This window comes from Orbicella faveolata, unplaced genomic scaffold, assembly GCF_042242905.1.
Source record: "Orbicella faveolata isolate gen_17 unplaced genomic scaffold, um_ofav_v1 contig_46, whole genome shotgun sequence".
Lineage (NCBI taxonomy): Eukaryota > Metazoa > Cnidaria > Anthozoa > Scleractinia > Merulinidae > Orbicella > Orbicella faveolata.
Window position 1 is genome coordinate 6,335,570 of NW_028301576.1, and position 16,065 is coordinate 6,351,634.

At 38.5% G+C, this 16,065-nt stretch overlaps 1 pseudogene; it reads left to right on the forward strand.

The window, feature by feature from the left end:
* The first annotated feature begins 1,577 nt into the window (after nt 1-1,577).
* Nucleotides 1,578-15,301, forward strand: LOC149098139 (uncharacterized; annotated as a pseudogene).
* The last annotated feature ends 764 nt before the right edge of the window (nt 15,302-16,065 follow it).

Below are 16,065 nucleotides of genomic sequence, written 5' to 3' on the forward strand. Positions count from 1 at the left end.
TTTCTGAAATTCTAACCAAATATTTTGATATTACTTACCCGAAAATGTATCAGAAATCAATCGTGAGGCGAAGGACAAGGATGGCTGTATAACATCTCAACAAAGTCGCTCTCAAAGTAAAACCGACTAAATTAAACTCCAATTAAAACATTCATTCCACATTCCACAGTTCAAGAGTAGAAATCCTTACTCTACTGATGAATAACTATGCCAAAAGTTTCCCCTCGATCTAAAACAACATTTTCGCAGAGTGCTAGGGCTAATTAGGGCTAGGAGACTGAATCTTGGTGCTGTTTATTTATCTGTAGTGCAGTGACTCTGTACTCTGACCTGTGGAATGTGACCTGCAGTTCAAACCCGCCAAGGACAACATTAAACAGTTACAAATACGACGAACAAGAGAGCTAGTATTTCTGAAATGTGGTATTCAGTAAGAAACTTTCAAACCTGCTATTCCGATGTGCTTGTCTAAACGAACTTGGTAATTCTTTATTCCGAAAGTTTCACACCCTCCCAGTTTTCAACAATTTCTTCACTGTGTGGACGTAAAAAATTGCTCAACGAGCTGGTTATACTAAACCACTAAACTGCGGAAAAAGGCAAGCGTAGCGAAACGAGGCGAAAAGCGAACAAGATCATGAAATGAAAAAACGAAAGCGTATACTTATCTGCGAAGGGGAGCACATCGACGAAGATACTGGTTCACCTTCACAACACACGACGCTTTCTGACACTAAAATGAACGGGATGTCCTTTGGGACCTCCTTACATACACGATTAAAATTCATTCCACCCACTAGAAAAGTGTTTGCTGCATCAGAATATTTTATTGAGATTTCTGTGCGTCAAACAATAGAGCATACAATGATATCAATAAAAAAATATCGAATAAAGCACGCACTCAGTCGCCAGTTATTTTCTTCTAAAAAAAGTATAGGTATTTCAAATGGACTTCGTTGAATAGTTTTCAAGAAGTTGACTCTTGAAGTCCTTTGTGATATCACTTAAAACCTCAAGGAAAGACTGAACATGTGTCTTCGGGAGCTTGAAATTCATCGCCGCGTTTTAAATGCACGTGTCTTATTCTCAGTTGTGTTGGCATTTTATAGAGCCAAGCCCTGAAAACTAAACGTGTCAGGTGTTTACCATGATAGGCACGGAAGGCGTGCTCGGACTATTCGGTGACAACACTGGGACTGTAAAATTTTGTAAAAGCAAAAAACATAAACATATTAAAAATAATTCTGATAAATGTATTTATCATCAATTCTGTCCAGAGCAATGCTTTTCTCTGACTTTCCCTTGATAAAAATAAAATTTCTCTAACCAAATAAACAACAGACATAGTAACGGTTTCTAGCCTGCCCTCAGATTTCTATATTGCAAAAATCCAAGTTGTATAATTTCAAAGTAACAACTTGGATTCTTGTTTGTTTTCAACATGACTGTACAACTCTGATTTTTTACGACAAAAATCTTAGTTGTATAATTTCAAATGTACAACCCGGATTTTCCTATGAAAATCCAAGGTGTGCAATTTTTCTAGTGATAACTTCATGGGTTGTCACAAAATAAGAATGGCAAACCCATTTGGAGCACTGTCAGAAAATGTGATCAAGAACTTCATGTTAGCCAGCGGATGTATTCAATTTATGTTAACAACTAACCGAATCTTGCGGAAAGCGCTTTTATTTCAGATTTGCGCCGATGGCATGATTCTTGACGATGAGGATTTAGAAGCGAACAGCCAACCAGCTCCCAGACTGGAATGGTAAAATTGTTTCACTTTCAACGTTAACATATTGTTGTCCCCACATTGGCCAGCAATCGACCACCTTGATTGGTTCTGATCCGGTTTACAAGGCTGCCTCAGTCTTTGATCACGCGAACCGTGCGGGAGGCGTTTTGCTGAATTCTACCAAGTCTGCACAACGGTACTTGGTAGATCAAGTTAAGAGTTCAACGATAAGTTGTCCTGGTTTAGTCCTATGTTTAGTTCCGTTACAGCCTCCTTAGTGCTTGTGGTAACATACGACTTCTGGTGTGATCCGAGGAGGAAGACAAGAGAGACATCCAGGATACAATGGTAAGTCCTCTGAAAATACAATCAACCTCCCATTCTTCCTCTTGCGACGCCTTTTAACGTTTAAAACCAAATGGTCCATATTTTGCATGAAACTAAGCACAGACAAAAATTGAGTAATAACCCTCGTTATTTTCGGATTTTGTCGGAGGTGCGGTGGCCTCATGGTTAGTGTGCTTTGTCTCCGGATCGAGCAGTCAGGGTTCGAGCTCTGGCCGGGGATATTGCCTCGTGTTCTTGGGCAAAACATTTTACTCTCACAGTGCCTTTCTTCACCCAGGTGCATAAATGGGTACCGGCGAGCTTAATACTAGGGGTAACTCTGCGATGGACTAGCATCCCATCCAGGGGGAGTAGAAATACTCCTAGTCGCTTCATGCTACAAAAAACGGGATAAGTCCCGGCCAGATGGGCCACTTGGCTCGTATGCAGACTTCACCTTTTTACCTACTTTCCGATTTTAGCAACTGCTTCTTATCGCGTACTTTCTGAGGTTGGAAATTAAACTTCCGTTTGTCGCCATTTTTGGGAAGCTTAACAGCTACCACTTGTCGGACGATTCATTTTTAAATAACTTGCTTTCAAATAGATAGAGAGAAGAAGGGACAAATTTTGTCGAAAATCATTTGTCCCTCTTCAGTAATATAAACTTTGTGATAAGACCTAATAAGGGCCATCTAACACAAATATCAGATTTGTTTCAGCTTGTTGGATCTACTACTTTCCGAATGTGGCTATTTTCGGAACTTTAGAGCATTATCATGGAGCACTTGCCGAAAGTAAATACCAGACATGAATGCCTTTAACCAGTTCTGTCCGCTACATCTGAATAGACCTTATCACGGTTTTGGAAGCCAATTTCATACAGGGCTAAGATTTAGTTAAGCTGTTTCGTTAGGGTTAGGGGTAGATTGAGTTTATGTTTATTAAACACCCTATTAGAAGGGGCGCTCTAAAAGCCGTTCGTACTTAAATTCGATAGAAACCATCCTCGAAGACCCAGGGGCTGCTAGCCGGGACGATGCGATATTTTCGGGCGGGCGAAATGTTCCGGCGAAAGTTAACTTCAAGTGCGGCTTGTCCGCTCTTGAGCAACCATATTTTAGGAAAGAAAAACAAAACCCTTTTTTACGTTATAACCTTAAAGCGACAAACATAAATTACCATAGCCAGGTACCACATATAAAACAGTAAAACACCTGGGTTGTCAAAGAAGGTAAATACTGACCAATAGCTCTTTTGCTCTTTCTGATATGACTAATGTGATTCCATGCATTAAATCCTTTAATTTGTATCTGTTCCTTAACTAGTTGGGTAGATCTAGGCCTCAGTCAGTTTCTTTCGTTTTTGTTGTTTATAGTCATCATAAACATTCCAAATACCTGGAAAGAGAATTTAACCATGGATATTGCCTCACTCATAATTTCTTCATGGACATTGCCTCATGCAGTCATATTTTTTTTTTCTGGATACGGCTCTGGGATCTCGCATTTTAACTATCTAGTGGAAACTATATCGATGGTTACATCGTTTCCTTTCCTTGCAAACGGGAAGTTATTTCTTGTCATGTTCATGTTATTTGATGCCACTTTCAAAGTTTGTCTGTCATTTATTTTATTACACCAATATGCAGTGCATTATTTCTTCTTTTACTACATTCATTTTGAAATCACTTGTGATTTCGCAATCTGATTGGTTATCAGCAGTGCAATTTATTCGCGAATCGTAGTATTTTTTCTATAGATGGTATCTTTTTTTAAGCCAATAAGAATGAAACACTAAAACAAAACAGCCAATCAGATTTCAAGGCTTGTTTAAAGTTACCAATCAAACTGAACGAAAGCCAGTGCGATTATTTCAGAATTCCACTGTTTCTTGCTCCAAATCGCATTGTTGATTTTACTATGTTAACTAATTAATACATTACATTACCGTTTTTGCGTTAGATAATTTTTTTGGCTTGTTTCTAGATAGATCTTATCTATAATTATCTCATACTTTCAGCTCTGCCTTTTCTCTCACTGTGAGAAACGATATGCTTTGAAAATGGCATCTTTCAGTGTTCATGCAAGGTTCGGACTGAATCAACCAAATCTGTAAAGTTAGAGCATTTGTTTCCTCTGTTTTCTGTGCAGAGAAACACCGTCATACCAAACGAAGCTTTTTTATCAAACAATGTGAATCTGATTCATGAAGTATGGGCTGTGCATCAAAGTAGCTCAGTCACGGTATTTTGAGTTATTTTGGCCATATACAAAATTATCTTTAAATGGTAGGAAACCTGAAAATAACAGTTTAATAAGATAGAAAAACACCAAAGAGATAATGATAAGCCATAAAGGAACAAGGATGGCTAAGGATGGAGAAGATTAACGCGGATTACAAACGACGAATTTGGAAAATCGAGGCTAAACTTTTCAATATGCGCAAACTGTGACTGACCTCCATTAACCTGATAAACCACAGTGTTATTTACAACCGTCAGAGACTATCCCCAAGCTGGTTAACAATTGATGGTAATCAGGACCCGAACAAAGGATAATCTTGGACAATTAAGATATTGCAACTAATAGGATGTAATCATAATCGAAATGAAATACTACGATAGTTATGCAGGGTGTTTTTCAACACACGGTTTAAAATTTTCAAAACAAGACCACAATCTTTTCATTATGACTTAAGAATCATGAAATGGCAGCATGCTTGCAGTTTCAAGTCTTTAACATGTTCTGAACTAGTCTTAATTTAAACGTTTAGAGGCTTTTTTCTTTATTAAGAACTCACACCACTGTTCAAATAAATCAACGTGTTTATACACACTATCTATTTAGAAGGCGGCCCTTGAGGCATTTTCAGGCTTTTTTTGTAATTCCTGGTAATTGCTAAAATCCTGAATTACCGGCATTTCAAAGAAAACTGAAAGTGGTTCCCCCCCCCCCCCTGTTTTTCATTTTTCTCGCATATTGAATTTCTATACTTCTTGGAGTATGCTAAATGATCCTGAAGCGAGGGATTTCTAACGTTTGAATAGTGAACTGTGATTCCTAGGGCGGAGAGGAACTCAGTTACACCTGGAAAATTTTACCGTGTTACGCTAGCTATAGAGAAATATTATTTGCGTTAGGCTGCATTAAAAGATTTAACAGTGGGAGACTACCACTTATAAACAGCCGGTACCAAACGTCGAACAATATGACACCTGCAGGAATACCATCATCGAATGCGATGAGCCGTAGTTACGTGTAATTCTAAGAATTATCTAAGGGTGAATCTTACGGTACGTATATACATCCTTAAATTTGTTCCCAGTGAACAAAATAGACTGCGGAAGATGTCGCAATTTGCGACACTTTTGAAAATATTTCGGTGGTTAATTGCCCTCTTTATTATACTTACGGTAAGTTCAGTGATCTTTTGTTACTATTGTTTTCATTTAGGGTAAAACTAATTTGATGCGTATTTTCACACAATGTCACCGGCTTTTTGTTACCTTGTAATTGATAAGTTAGCGAGTCTTTATTTATATTACTACACTGTTTGTTTTGGTTATATGTGTTCTATATTCGTTAGACATGTGGTATTAGAGTTTTGGTATTTACAAATATAGTCCTTGTTCTAAAAATGCATGTCTTCTTTGTTTTGTGACCACAGTGTGATACATGACAAGCCTTGAAAATAGCGTTAAAATTGTTAAAGACACTTTGAGCGTTAGCGTCATTACCGGAAAGGATCAAAAAAATCTGTAACATTGAAAAGTGTTTTCTTCGGTTTTACCTTGTACAGGAACAGTTTATACAAAATGTCATAAGTAGCTTATCACAAAACAATGTCATCATTGCGTGTCGTGTTTTAAACTGAAAACTCAAAGTGATTCTCAACCGTCAGTGATTATGAATCAAACAAGACTGGACAAGAAAGTATATTTTCCAGCACGCGTTTAAAAGCCAGAATTTGGAGATAAAGAAACTCAAGATAGCTCTTTGGTGGTATGATATATTTCAAGAACTGCATGGTGCATCCTAAAATTTCATCATAAGCACGTTAAAGGCATGTCCTCATCGCCTCGTCTGAACACATCTAATGAAATTTTTCTGAAAATTGATAATCTATGGAGTTAACGCTGCCTTGGATATCCAGTATCATAATAACGAAGTTGTTAACGCTTCTTGAATTTCATTTTTTCCCTTTTCAAGCAACTCCTGGGAGTTAGAAATCCAAGAAAGACAAAATAATGAAGGTGCTGTAAGATATTTTTCAGTAAGCAGTCGAAGGAAAGAAAATAGCAGTTTGGAAAAGAAAAAAGTGTAAGAGTTCAATCTTTCGCCGCAGGATGACTAGATTCAATCAGTCGGTTATTTTGTTCTCCTGAAAGTTCATTCTTCGTGTTTCCACGTGTATTTAACCTTGATGCAAACGTTTTCCGTATCTTAAGGACTGCCTAGGAATGTGAAAACGGAGGTTTCACTCTAAAAACGAATCACATGTTTTCCGCCCACACTGCGCCGGAGGAATTTTAAAACGCAACAATATATCGCCGGTCATTTTGGAGTTGTGGTTGAGAAAAACTCGGTCAAAGAAATCACATGATAATCGTGACGCCATCGTTTTCGAAAAGTTCCTTTTTCAAAATTTTTTCTGTCCACACGAAAACGAAAACGAAAAGCTCGCGTTTTCAAATTCCCCTGGTTTGAAGAACGTTTTCGAAAAGCTCCGTTTTCGTGACGGATTAGCGTGGATGGTAGGCCTAATCGTAGAAATAAAGCTGCGTTTTCAAATTTCTCAGTCTGGCATAGTGTGAAGACTGCCTTTGAATCAAAGTATTTTGAAAGCGAAAAAAATTATGCATCGATACAGAGCTGCCGTGTTTTTGAAGAACCTCCGCATTGAGAGTTTGATTTGTTAGAGGAGGATACTTGAAACCAGGTACCAAGCTAAAACCTCGATAAGGAGACAGTTTAACACCTGTCTTGCATACTTTTGTGGTGAACCAAAACGTCGGTTGCTTCTTGTAGATTCATTTTAGATTCATAATTTCGTTCCAAAGGAACAAAGTAAGGGAGATGTCGCATTTTGCAAATGCTCGAAAACATTTTGTTCGTTGTTCTCTGTATAATACTCCCAGTGAATTGCATTATTATATTCACGGTTATCACGATAAATTCATGTCATTCTTTCTAACGCTGTCATCTTAATTTCCTCACAGTGTTATTGAAACATGAAGTTTCTTACATTTTTGCAGTTTAGTTTACTTGTTTTGTTTTCCTTTTACAGCGTTTCACTTCTAAATTACTGTGCTGTTATAAGGCCAGTTTCATACTCTTTTGACACTCATGTTATGTTCTTGCCAAGCTCATGTAACATATCCATCCTGTCGGGAGGTCCTTGTTTCCCTGCCTCTATTCAGTGACTGTTGCATTTAAATGTAAGACCCAATTCAAAGGACTTTTTCTTTACCTTTCTTGTTTGCTGTGTCAAGCAATTGAACTCAGGCCATACAAAAAATAGATATCACTACGCTATAAAGAAAATGCGAACGCAAATTCGTAAGGACAACCGTGTCTAATTTAAACCTGATAGAATTCCTCAGATGTGTTCACGCCTTTAGTGTTCAATTCATTTAGTTCTGAGCTTTTTCGTCAATAAAGCCCTGCAATTTATTATTCCACAAATCAAATCCAAAATTTGCATCGATGGAAACCTAAAATTTAGTGGTCTAGCCTTGTTGAATTAAAACCTATTATGCCAATAAACTGAAGCATGCAGTAATTGAGCTGTTACAATAGATCGTTCGATTACAAGGCTTTGAACTCAAATTGAAAATGTGAAGCACATTATTCAAATTCTGTCGCTGTGTCTTGGAACAATCATTAAGAACTAATTTCAATATGCTCCCTCTAAAAAACAAGAACAAAAAGTACATATATCAACCCTTTGATTTTGGTCGGAGTGACTTGACTCGAACTGTTACTAATACCCATTGCTGAAACTATTTGCTCTTCCTAAGAAATGATTTTTCTGTAAGAAAGCACAGGCATGAATTCCCTTCATTCTAGGAATAGCTGTTACAGCAGTTATTATTAGTTTGACATAGAAACGAAGCGAAAAGGTCAATTTTGCTTTGTGTTGATAAACTTTGATATTTTCTCTCCTTGTATGCCCATTAAAACTAAAATAAACTTATAAGACTGAAGCCTCAACTGTAGTAACAGTTGTTAGTGCATGGGTAGTTCCAGAAGCGGGCAAGATGAACCAAATACTGTGTTGTAAATGTCTACCCTAGCGGGTAAGATCGTGCCATCTTTCCCACTCGGGATTACAAGCTGATTCCAGCAGGAAAAGTGTGTCGTTAATACCATATAACACTCACTCACATTCAATCCCGGAATGCCCAGTGGTACATAGGGCATACCATATAAGACCAAGCTTATTCGGTGAAAAAGGCTCGTTTTTCTCTCGTGTTTGTGAGCTTCGACTGCGTCTTACATAAACACATACAAAAAGGATTCGCCAGTATCCAGCCAACCTCACTGAACAAGCTTGGCTAATAACCCATATTTATAACAAAATAACCAGACCCATGCTTAGCTACTGAATGACACATACGCTGTTTGCAATTCCTCGGTGCATTCTGTTTGTAATTTATTATTTTATCTGTAAGAGGGTTGATGCGTTAAAAGGTCTTGGGGATTAAGACTGATAAGAGACTGATGCACTTGACAATTTCTGTTTAACATCTTCCAGTTTATTGAGGCTGCCAAACATAGTTCCGCTAAACATGATGAACAAGGAAATGACGATTTGTTCACCAAATCATTGCAAGTTAAATAGTTCAACAACTTGTCTAACATCCTGTGCAACGAAGTCTCAACTTCTTGGAAAAACAGAAGGGGTTCTTTTGACCCAAAAGTCGTTGTTCAAAGCCTGACTGCTTTATTGATAGAAGAAAGTGCTACTCAGGGAAAGCAAGTAGACGATTCCTTTTTTCAAAGTTTGGAAGAGTTGCAGACTGACCCTGACTTCAACACAATATTGACGCAGTTTGATGATGCACTAAATGGAAAGAGAAATATGATGACCATAGGTAAGCTGATTGGTTTGTTACTTGCTTACGTTTCTGTTCTTTGTTTCAAGCTTATTTCGGTGTGTGCGCCCATTGGCCCATGTGATTTTGTCACGATTTGTGGGAATACTCATTTTGTTTAAGGTACTGATCTGCCAGAACTTCAAGAAGAACAATCAGATCCAATAAAGGACGTGGGCCTCAAAGGTCTGGTGCAAACTGGAGAAGAGAGTGAAACAGAGAACGACTTGATAAGATACAGTAACTACATGTCAGGAGCAGGATCCACCTTTGGTGGTTTTATGGCTGGTCTCCCTCAAGATGTCAAAGAGTTAACGAAAGGTAATCACCGTATCAATGCATTTAGTCATAGCATAACATCGGCAAGGAGCAAATGTTTAAGTAAGTAGTTTTTAAATTCACTTAACTTAATACGACTGAAACCAAACGTACGCCAAAATCATCATCATCATCGTCGTCGTCGTCATCATCTCCTTCCTCTTTCACTTTAGGCTGCCACTTTGTTTAGAATCATACATGTCAATCAAGAATTCCATTCAAAATAGGAATACATTAATAACAGTATTTATACAGGGGGCGCACTTCACTAAAAAATGGTATTGTGTGAGGCCCTAAGAGAATAGAATAAGCTAAGAGTAATTATTTATGACAAGTTAGAAACATAAAAACTTCATATAGTTTGGTTTGAAGAAGAGCTTTTGGCTGTCTTTACTCTAGCACTAAAAGTATCATAAATTCCTCGTTTATATTTTGCTTCTAGGAACGATGAAAAGCTTAAATTACAAACACGATGCTCTAGAATACAAGTTACAGAAAGGAATTACAGTCGATGAACTCAGAGATGAAAACTTTCAAAAAATTGTCAAAAATAACATAGAGCCTGAATTAGAACTTCGTGCAAAGAGAAGCGGAGTAAGTAACCTCCAAGAAATGGTTGTGTCAGAATCATTTGACAAGATCAAAGAACTTCCAGGTGTTGGTGACGAGCAGAGATTGACTCAACAGAACTTCAATACCCAAAAGAAATTAGCTCAGCAAAATGAAAGGATTTCATCAAAAAAAGTAGCTGGTAGAATTTTACGTAAGGTTGGCATCGGTGTTGAGACGTCTACCACTGCTTTTAGTCTGGCTCAGGGAGGGATTGATACTGCAGCTGGAAGTGATATGATAAAGAGAGCTCGCGATTTAAGAGCACAGGGTTCAATTACAGAGGGTGAATATAATGAAATGACGAGAAACGGTCGACTTCGAGTTGCTCAAGGGAGCTTTGGTCTTGCCAGTGGAATGAAAAATGTTGTGACATTTGTTGGAAAGAGGGTTAAAAACAAGATTTTGGAAAAAGTAACCCAAGCCAGTGTAAAGTTACTGGAACAGACTAAGCGCTTTGGGTCTTTTATTGGAGGTGCCATATCAGTTGGTACGAGTGTTGTGGCAATGGCAAAGAATGATATTGCTGCAAGTGATGCTGCTAAACAAGGCCTGGTGGGTAAAGCGGTAATCTATGGAGTCATGGCTGCTTTTGATGGAATTGCGGCTATTCTGGACGGAATAGGTGTAGCTTTAGATATTGTATTCCCACCCTTGGGGCCAGTCGTAGATTTGATTAGTACGATTTTGCAAGTTGTTAATACAATTCTTGGTTTCTTTGCTGATTTGGTCGACTTCAGAACAACTGCACAACGAGTACACGATGAATTTGATACCTACGTAAAATCGGATGCATTTCAAACATATCTGAATAACATGGCAGACGAATATCAGCAAAGGGGATTTGACATCTTCACTTACTATGTAGATGCAGATGTTGCAGGCATAGAAGCTGACAAGGAAACACTCCAAGCTGAGATGAAAACCGTTACAAGGTGTTTAAGTGCCAGAGCGAGAGCAGATTTTAACAACAAGAACAATCGAGTAGCTTTAGTTGATGCAACATCTTTGGGTAAAACTTTGCGGGATCGAGCAAATGATGATGAGATTGTAGCTGGTTTTGGTCCAGATCAAATTTATGGTGAAGAGGGAGATGACATATTGTTTGGACGAGGGGGAAGCGACACCATATTTGATGGACCGGGTAATGATTATCTTAATGGCGGAACAGACACTCTTTTGGGCGGGAAAGGTGACGATATTATCAGTGACTGTGAGCCTGCTGTCGACACACGTTGCGAAGGTCAAGAGGGAGAAGATACTTTAGAACTATCTGGTAGACCTTTGATCTATAACGAAGACCTTTGGAATGGAAATTATGTCACATTGGGGCCAGAATGGGAAGCTTATAACTGCCGCAATCCTTCAAGGATATCACCAGTAAAAGGAATATATTTGGCTATTGGATATACCTCAGGCTCCCAAAAAGGACGATCAGGAATTAATCTGGGATCCTGTTTTCCTGGGTGGCCGGACGGCTTCAATGAACTCATTCACAAGCCAGCTTTCCTTTCTTCGAACGGCAATCTTAAACAGAAATTTGTAGACCTTTTCAACCGGAAAAACCCTGTATCGCTGGGCAACGCTAACGAATTAAAAAGTAAAATGTTATGGTTTTTAGCAGAGAAAACTGGTGTGAAGTATTTTTGCGATGGGATATCTTTTTATGCAGTCTCTACATCATCGGTGCGAGTTGCCAGAAATGCCGTTAGTAGTATTCCTAGAAGTTTGGTGTCCTACAGTAATGGACGTCTACGTTACTCCGGAAGGAGGAAAGTGGAAGCACTATTAGTATGTGCTTTTCGTAGAAGTTTCTTATTCGATGAATTTGAGAAAATCTCTGCTGCACGACCAGGCAATTTAGCACTCTTGTCTAACTACGTTCCAACAACTGTCATTGGTAGTGATGACCACAATGTTATCGATGTTTCGTACGGCCTTGGTGATGTGGTGTACACTGGCGAAGGAAACAATGTTGTTTCCATCGGATCGACAATAAACTGGTATCATTACACAAAGAAGACGGAAGAGAACGCACCACCCGGGATTAGACATGGTGGCCTTTACAACTGGGCGAAATACATTGTTGGTGGTGGAGGTGACAACACTCTTGTTATCCAATATATGACTTTCCCTACAGAATTACACACTGAAAATAGTTATTACGGCCAATGGCATTTAAGAAATATTGATAACATAGTCAATACTGGGTCGTTCTCCCGCTTTTCTACTCATGTTGTTTACTTGAAAAACATTCAAACTGTTGAGGTGCGACCTCCTGAACCCGGTCGGAATTACGATCAAGATATTAACATAGATGCTAAATACTATGATGGCGCAAGTAGGTACATTCTCAGCCATTCGGATTTTTTCAGTGGCCCGATTTCAACTGAGAAAGGTGTAACGGTACTGCCGAGAAGACTCGTTAACAGACATCGCGACTATTCTATCAGTCTTGGCAAAGATACTAAAAGTACCATTTCCTTTAAGTATTATGAAGACGAGGGATACAAGATTGACACTATTAATATATACCAAAAGTATAAACACGATGAAGGGTTTATAACTTTCCAACCACCTAAAGGAAGTTTGAGGTTGGTAAATGCGATGAATGTGATCAGCTTCTCGTCGTGCAAAAAAATCGTTGGAAGTGACAAAGAGAACCTTCTTATGGCTGTCGGTGGACAAACAACTATTGAAGCCAAAGGTGGAGATGACACCCTGGTCAGTACTCGTGGAAGACACCGGTTGATTGTTGGTCCGGGTGCAGACACCTATGTACTCCATGGTCCTGTTGTGGTGGATTATTTGACGATTTCCGTCATTATGGGAGATGACGGAAGAACTATCCGATGCAAAACAACCATTTATGGAGACTGGAAAGAGGCCGAAAAAGAATTTCACATCGACGTTCTACAAGATGATCATGCAGACGTTCTTTTGAATACTGTTGAGATTGTTCCAGCAGAAGGCGACAAAGAAAAAAATTTGGGGACCATTTCAAAGGATACCGCTGACAGAAAGTTAATCTATAGACCTGGTTCCAATTTTAATTCCATGAAGAGAAATCAAGCTAAAGTACTTAGAATTAAATATACAACAACAGGGAGCATGGCTACAATTAAGGAAGACGACAATGGAAATCAGTTACGTTTTGAGTCCATAACTAGTATTGATGATTTGACAGCAAGCATTGAAGAGGATAAACTGGTATTCAAGGATAAATCAAGCCCTCCACGAACTGTACTTATTGACCACGAATGGGGCAACAAGCTTAAGAGTGGAATATCATCAAATTTATTTGACCTCATTTTAGACTTTGCCCAACGTTTCCCATTAATGCTCTTTCGAAAAAACGATCAAGAATTTAGCCGCACGACAACAAAATATACAATAAGAATCCTGTACGAGCATTTGAAATACCTTGAGACTGCTCTTGGACAAGAGTTCGACACAATCCTTGATTCGACATCTCTCCCTTCTGACGTGGGCGCCGAAATTGATGTTGGAAATGGTCAGAATATTGTCCTTGCGAAAACAAGAGGAAAAACTTACAAACTTGGCGGAAAATCTTCTGGAAGCATTATCGTAGCTAACAAGTTCACCCAAGGCACAGGAAAAGTCACCATTACAGGTGGAGGTGACTGGAAGAGTCTCAATGCAGTGGTTCTTGGAGTTGGATCAGGTGGAGTGGCCGACATTCGCCTGGGGCCACATGATGTCATCATCACTGGTGCTCTACGGAACGAAGTACGCTTCTTCATGTGTGGTGGCGGCAGAACTTGTCTGAAAGATTCCCAACAACGCAAGTTGATGGAAGGATGGTCCGCTTTTTACTGTAAAAAGCTGAACTTCAAGAAGTCACAACAAACTCAGATCATTATGAATTGTGGGCCATACCTAGACGACAAACTCTTTCCCTCGTCGAGGGAGTACCCTATCATCGTCTCGCACGGTTCAGACAGGCAGCTCAAACTGGACTTGCCATTCAACAAAGAAGATGCGATAATTGATTTATATTACACGTACGGCAATGGCAAGAATTTGCTTTGGATTTACTTCAAAGAGCAAAACCGACCTAGCCGTGTATATGACAGGTCATGGCGACAGCCATACTTAATCATCCCAGCGGGGGATGTGAAACCGTCGGAATTAGATGCGCAGATGTTGGTCAACGCTATCCGCTTCCAGTTTAAGGCTGGTATCCAATTCAGCAATAAGCTGGTACGAAATGCCCAGATCTGCCAATTTGTCGTAGAAGCGTTAAATAGGTCTCGGCCTCACAGATATGTCTTGAATAACCTGGATTTAACATGTTAATTGAAACCATTTCAGATGGCGATCCCGACACAAAAATGATAGACGGATTCGAAGTAACATAACCCGAAAAGTTGTTACCCTTCGAGAGAGTCAGCAACGAACCCAACTTGACTTTCATAAGATGGCTGGCAAGAGTTTTCGTCCCTTTTAAAAGCAGTTATCGTTTGACAGATCAATACTACCACTTTTTCCCGAGTGATTTTACAATATTGTTTGAAGCAAATGCCCAATCGCTTGTGAACAATTTTTGGTCATCTTTGGGTCACAATAGGGTACTAAATCAACAGTATAAACCTATAGCACGTTTAATTTTACCTTAAGTGCTTATAACTTAAAACTCTAGACTAGCGACATCAACTATTTCTTATTGCAATGTGATAAAAATGCCTTAAGATACATCTTTTTACAAAGTTTAAAAAAATCGTGTGGAGGGCGAAATGTTTTATGAATTTTGCAAAACGTTGTATCTTGTCATGCTAATAACATTTCTACAATACACGGAGCTCGTTTTTTAATTACATCCTTAAAGCGAAAATAAAGAATTTTTTTTATTTCACACAGTTGCTGTGTTAACATGCTTTATTTGAAAAAAGACTACAACTTGTTTACCAATGATAGGGCATATGTGTGATACCACTGTTGCAGCAGCATCTGACAAAGAGTGGTAGAATTGATCCATCAAGATATAACTGATGTAAAGAGTGGAAACTGTTGTCAGCCACCTTAAAAAAGCATCAGGGATAATTGATTCTCAAGGATTTTCATACCTAATATCAAGAATTGACCGAGAATACAACTGCCTCAACAATTTTACAAATAAATCATTAGTATAAATGAAGAGGGATTCTCTCGACCCTTACTTAATTTCACAGACGTAGTTCAAAAATAAACGTTAAAATAACTTACCTGATTATACAACTAACCGTACAATGCCAACATTGCAAAATCTACCCTACGGAAGAAAAGATGAGCTTAACGAGGCTTCAATCTTATATAAAGATCACGCACAATACTTATCGTTTAACATTACAATGGTAAACAACATCACCTAATGGACTCTTTCCTAAAAGTTAACTAAAAGATAGATTACTAGTAGAACACTATAGGTTAACAAAACTTTATTTCTCCACATATCGGATATTATGACCAAAAGCTCGTTTAAATGCAAATGCGCCCTGTTGGATATTAAATTAAAACTATTATCAGACATAATTAACAGTGACATTTGATTGTTAAAATGTACAAATAAAAGTCATGATATAATAGTTAAACCTGTTACAATCCCAATCTGTAAAAGTACAAATCCAGTCATTGAGAAGCAAAAGCAAAATGCTAGTGTCAGCACGATCGATCTTTTAACAGTTAACAAATTTTTTACGAGATGTTAGCTAAATAATCGTATTTCTACTCGCAATTCAACTCAAAGACCACAAGATCGTAATGACAGAATGAGTTAATATTGTTTCTAACTCCGTTCGGGAACCAGCGAACAAAAAGTTTTGACTTCTAATGGACTATTCACAAACACAATGATAGCTCGAGATGTTTATAACGGAGCGTAAATGTAAACGTTTTTGGGGCTGTCTTTTTGGGCGCTATGTTTCAATGATCGCCACAAAAACAAGCAACGAAAACCACGAGTATTGTTTATGAT